Raw genomic sequence first — 6,000 nt, forward strand, 5'->3', positions numbered from 1 at the left:
TTACATTGAAGACAGTGGTTTGCTGGGTCATTTATTTATGTATTTGTGCTGTGAATGAGTTTAGATCCAAACAAACATGGAGCAGGCTGAAGCCAAAGGTCGGCAGCAGGAGCAGGATTATGACTCTCAGCTAAGAGACGTCCAGGAGAGATTAAAGGAGGCCGAGTCTCAGGCAGAGGATTATGAAGACCAAGCCACCATCATCAGCAAAGTCCTGGAACAGATTAAAACAGGTTTTTTTCACAACCTTGTGACTTCCAGCTGTTAAATCGAGTCATCAGTTAGAACATTGATACTCGAATACTTGATATTCCTCCCTCTCACAGGAGTAAACAGCACCTTCTCCAGCCTAGAGTGTGACCGCTCACTGATTGATGACATGGTGGGCTCCTCCACAAGCGTCACCGACAACAACATCATGTCCTACCTGGGTTTAGTGGAACAGAAGACAGATGAGCTGCTCACCATCCAAGCGTTCCTCAGATCTAAAGTCTGCTACCGCTGCTTGTGTTTTCTCACTAATATTTGTACATGTTTTCATTTCTGAACCTGAAATACAGTTTGTTTCTATAATATTTATCATTCTTACAGGATGCAGAAAAGGACTCTGATCCAGACGAATTCACTTTGGTTCAAGATCCAGAAGGTGCTGCTGTCAACAGGTCAGACTTTAGATCACTTCATTCTGACAGCTTCATGTTTGTCAGTAAATGATGTAAAAGTTGATGGCTGTGTCTGTGTTGACTCATCAGTGAGTGTGATGCAGAGGAGTATTCCTGATGAGGAATATTGAAGGGGGTGAGTTCAAACAAAGTTCCTCTCCGAAGTTAGTGTGAGATCATGTTCATCATTTGTTTGTGTTTATCTGGAAGTAATTTGTATGTTTTTTTGGTTCCTCCCAACAGACAGCAACAAAAGCCAGTCTGCAGAACAAGGGAAGTCAGAGGACACGTCCACCTGAGGAAGGCCTGGATGGATGTTTCTTATCCATGTCAACATAAGTTTGAGTTCAAATAAACAAAGTAGCCTATGCATGTAACAGAGTTCGAGTATTAAGTACATTAGATCCCAAAAATCTGAGGTGCACTCTAAACTACACTCTAAAATTCCGATGTATCAGAAACTCACTTACATAGAAGGATCTGAAAAGTTTTGAATGCTGTGATTTTGTCACATTTCTTCAATTGTTCTCATGCTGCTCACAAGCCACCAGTACATCCGTGGAACCTCTGGAAACCTCTGGTGACGAGCCATCGAACTCCTGGATAGGAAGACACAGCAGTTCCACCACTGTCAAATACTTGCTAAACATAAGATCCTAATTGAAAACATGATTACAGTGGTATGCAAAAGTTTGGGCACCCCTATCATTTCATGATAATTTGCTCTACCTTCCTAAGAGAAGATCACAGCGACGAGGTTTGTTTCCTCCAGAGATGCAGACATCTGAGTGTTTTCCAGATTGACATCCTTAGAGTAGAGATTTATTGTAATAAAATTTAATGTAAAAAATGTAATGTGCAAAAGTGTTGGCACCCTTTTTATCACATTCATTTCAAGACCTGTAGGGGTTTATAAAGCAGGTTGAAGCACAAAACTGCTTTGATTAGCTTGTTAGATCTTCAGTTACAAAGACAGCTGGAATCAATCATGAAAAAGCTGTTTAACATAGGTAACTGCTGCTGTACTTGTCCTAGGTTCTTTCTTAGAGAGTAGACACATGGGGGCCTCTAAACAGCTCTCCGCTGACCTAAAACAAAGATAATTCATTATCATGAATTAGGAGAAGGGTACCAGAAATGATGTGAAAGGTCTGGACTGTCTGTCTCCACTCCCAGAAATGTAGTGCAGGAATGGAAGAGCACAGGAGTAGCCACTGTAAAGGATGATATGTGGTAGGCACAAATAAAGATAAGACTGAACTCCATGAGAAGAACTTATTGCCTACATTTTGGTGGAGCCTGAACCCCCTTAAGAGCAACAGAGGCAAGAAAAATTCCCTTTTAACAGGAAGAAACCTTGAACAGGACCCGGCTCATAAGGAAGAACCTTCCTGCTGACAGTCGGCCGGGTGGAGGAGAAGAAGAGGGAGACAGGACAGAGGATGAAGGAGAGAGAGAGAGAGAGAGAGAGGAGCAAACATGCACAGACATCATACACAGAGAACACACATGACAGGTTGTTGATGTGATCAAGCAAGATGAATCAGTGATTATATTACAGTAGATATATCATCAGTTAATAAATAGTAACAGTAGTTTAATGCTACACAGACACCGGTGTGGTCAATAAGCACTGGAATATTCAGGGGCCGGACTGCAGGTCTGAAGTTGCTACCATCCTTCGTGGCCTCACATATCCCAAGATGCTTTGCGCGCTTATTATATATATTATATTGAAACCCTTAGGATTATTATTTTGAAATTTGCTGACTTTTGAAATGCACATATAAAAATGGCTCTATAGCGCCCCCAACGCGTAGCCCCTCTGGCCGGTTTGACACAGGATTATGAAAATTGGCACACATGTATCACCTCAAGACGCACAAAAAAGTCTCTTGGACCCCCCCTCCAAACCCAACAGGAAGTCCACCATTTGAAGGTTTGTGGCCATTTTTGGCGATGTGTGACCCTGCTGCCAAACTTTTCACGCCTCGCATACTTCATCGGATTGAGCTGAAATTCGCCGTGTCCACTCAGGACACCATAGGGAATAGACGCATTCCAAAACTCTTACAAAAGTCTGACGGTGTGGCCGGGGCGTGGCCTCAAAGTTTGACCATTTCTGAGGACACAGAAAGTCTCTATAACTTCTTTGTTTTCTGTCCGATCTGTACGAAATGTCACATGTATGATCAGAGTCTGATGACTGGTCGATTAAATATTTATCATCTATATTTTTATGAGCATTTGTATTTTGTTAAATTCACTTTTTAATTAATATTTGTTTACCATATTATAAAATAGGCTCATTTCATATAGTATCTCTCATGTGTTAATTTCATACGGAGCACTTTGAAGGCCGCTGCCTGACAGCCTGAGAGCAGGGCCTGATTGTCCCGTTCCTTAGCAACGGTTGCTAACAACACTTCAGACAGCTGCCGCTGCGGTGTACTGGTGTCCTGCAAAGGTTCGGTGGGTTCCCAAGCGTACAGCTGGTCAGATAAACTTTTATTTATTCTTACACAGCACAACACACACATTTCACACACCTGATATAGTTTAGCTAAGTACGAGCAAGCTAAATATTTGATGTCTTCTGTAACAGCTAGCAAGACATGCTACGTTAGCATTTTGGTTATTTTGATGACCTGTGTATTTAAAATTAGATTTCAATATCTTAAATAGACTAAATAGGAATCGTGACAGAGGACAATGATATTTCCATTAAGACATTCGTTCATGTTTTCTTGTTTAAAGATTTGGCTGCATTTGGTGTAAATATGTCTCGAAGAAGGTCGTCCTCGAGCACAGGTGGCACAGGTGATGTGTGTTTTTTTGTTTTTAAATCTTGTAATTATTATCAGTTGTATTGTTGTTTGGTTGAAATATCTGTAATGTTAAATAACGTTTTTAAACAGAGTTAGAGAAAGCCAAACTTGAGGACCTGCAGAGACGAGTGAGGACCATGGAGAGAGAGAATGAGGCCTACAACCGCAAGACCCAGAGACAAATCTACAAACAAGAGTGAGCGCACTTACCATACTGTAACTCACACACTGTATTTGTGTGTGTGTGTCTGTTGTATATCTGATCACATGTTGACTTGGATGAAGGCAGGAGATTGAGAATCTGCTGAAGGAGCAGGAGGAGCTCCGTGAAAAGCTCAGCGCGTGTAAGAGGCGCAAAGAGATGAAGACTGAGGACATCCAGCGTCTTCAGAAGCTGCTCCAGCATAACCATGCTTTGGATAAAGAGCTAGAGAGAGAGAGGCAAAAACAAAAGGACTTGCAGAGAAAGGTCTGACTGTATATCGTGTATGTATTTCATCATTTCATGTTGATTCATATTTTTTACTTTTGACTTTAATGCGGGCAGATTTCAAACCTGGAGTCCGAGATGATGGAAGCGAGAAGAGGAGCTGTCAGTCTCTGTGTTAGGTCAGAGGTACAGAGCACTCAGAAATCTGTGGAAGGAGAGCTGCACAGAGTGAGTCATCAAACTCATTGCTACAGCATAAACAAACAAAACAAAGCCATTCTGTTGTTTACTTTATGTTCATCTCTGTCCAGGCCACCACTAAACTCAATGAGCAGTTAGCAAAAAACAGCCATCTGAAGGAGAAGCTGCAGAGTCTTCTTAATGAGCGTCACCATTTCCAGCAGCAACACAACAAGCTGAACAAGGTTACAACTCTTATCATATCATCACCATGGGCACATTGTTGATTTCTCCTTCAACACTTTATTAGCAGATATATTTGTATCGCAGGAACTGCAGGAACTCCACAAGAAGAACGCAGAAGTTACCAACCAGATCAGCGCTGCTAACGAAGAAAGGTGAGCTCCTGAGACAGCCAGTTGTGTTAAATGGAAGGAAACCTCTGAGATGTTGCAGCTCATATCTGGAACTGGTATACATAAGGGTGGAGGCTCAGTCCAAGCTGACCGTGCTGAGGGAGACAGCGGAGAAGGAACACGCTCACTTTAACGCTGAGATGAAGGAACTGGAGCGGGTTATTGCACAGCAGAGCAGCCTGAAGAACTTCATGAGCGTCAAGGGCAGCGAGAGGAGCGACCACAAAATGGGAACCAGGCAATGTAAGAGGCAGGCGGCCCGCATGATGTTGTAGCTAATGTGTCTAAAGTTTTAGCAGTGCTAACAGTTCCAATAATTGTATCATTCATTTTTCATCAATGCAAAAAGCCACAGCGGAAAAGGACAAAAGTACAAACAACATGTGTTTCTCAGTAGAATTCATGTAGCAGGCAATAATGTTGCACATACAATACAGTTACACATTTGTGTGTCCTTGTGTCATTGTGAATACAGGCACTAAGACTAAAGAGAATAATGAATGATAAACATGAATGATAAACATAACATTGTGATGCTAATGCTAACCCTGCTGATGAAGATGAGACTGGCGCCTCACTGATGTGAATCTGATGTGTTTTGTGTTTCTCAGTGTCAGAGCTGAAGGAGCAGAGGAGGGGGGACTCACAGGACGTGTCTCTGGACGTTCTGGAGGACATGTTTAGGAAACTTCAGACTGTGACAGGAGAGGACAACCTGGACCTGCTGGTGACCAGGTTCATCCAGGGTGAGTCTCATATTCTGCACACAGTTTATGTCAGGATTATAATCCTCTTGCATTTGTACATGAGTACATTCAGACCCCGTTCAGTCTTGTGTAATCAATCAGAACAGCACAAAAATCCAGTTAAAGCTGGATTAGATAGATCCACCTCACAGAGGTGGATTGAGCTGGGTTTGCTAAAATCTGGCTAAGGTCTGAACACGAATGTGGCTAGCGACATCATACTTCTGGGTTCATGGGGACAGTATCTGGGTCACGCCATGTGTAAAACATCCACTGAACTACCAAAGATTGAACTACCAGATTTGATCCCGCTCTAGCTAGACCAACTTTCTCCAGTCAGAAGGGGGTCTCATTAAATGGAAACACACTGTATCTCCCTGCTGTATTATGTATTGTATTGTTTCCCCCTGTAGGTGAGGAGGAGAACTTTGCTCTCTTCAATTTGGTGAACGAGCAAAACAAAGAGATTGATGTATTAAAGAATGAAATTAGCCAGGTGAGTTTGATTTGAAGGTCTCACACATTACAATGAACCTGTTGATGAAGATTCTCAGTCATCCGGGTCATTTTTATTCAGTTGGTTAAAGCAAAGCTACTGGACCTGTAGAAATTCTACAAGTCCAGTTGCCTTGCTGCAACCTTCTGAATTACATTGAAGACAGTGGTTTGCTGGGTCATTTATTTATGTATTTGTGCTGTGAATGAGTTTAGATCCAAACAAACATGGAGCAGGCTGAA

General features: G+C 42.2%; 1 long non-coding RNA gene across 1 annotated transcript; it reads left to right on the forward strand.

The window, feature by feature from the left end:
• The first annotated feature begins 4,435 nt into the window (after nt 1–4,435).
• LOC114450251 (uncharacterized) lies at nt 4,436–5,177 on the forward strand. The gene is made up of 3 exons (XR_003672061.1): nt 4,436–4,498; nt 4,584–4,759; nt 5,128–5,177. It is a non-coding gene; the product is annotated as an uncharacterized LOC114450251 (long non-coding RNA).
• The last annotated feature ends 823 nt before the right edge of the window (nt 5,178–6,000 follow it).

Source organism: Parambassis ranga, chromosome 17 (genome assembly GCF_900634625.1).
Source record: "Parambassis ranga chromosome 17, fParRan2.1, whole genome shotgun sequence".
NCBI classification, from domain to species: domain Eukaryota; kingdom Metazoa; phylum Chordata; class Actinopteri; family Ambassidae; genus Parambassis; species Parambassis ranga.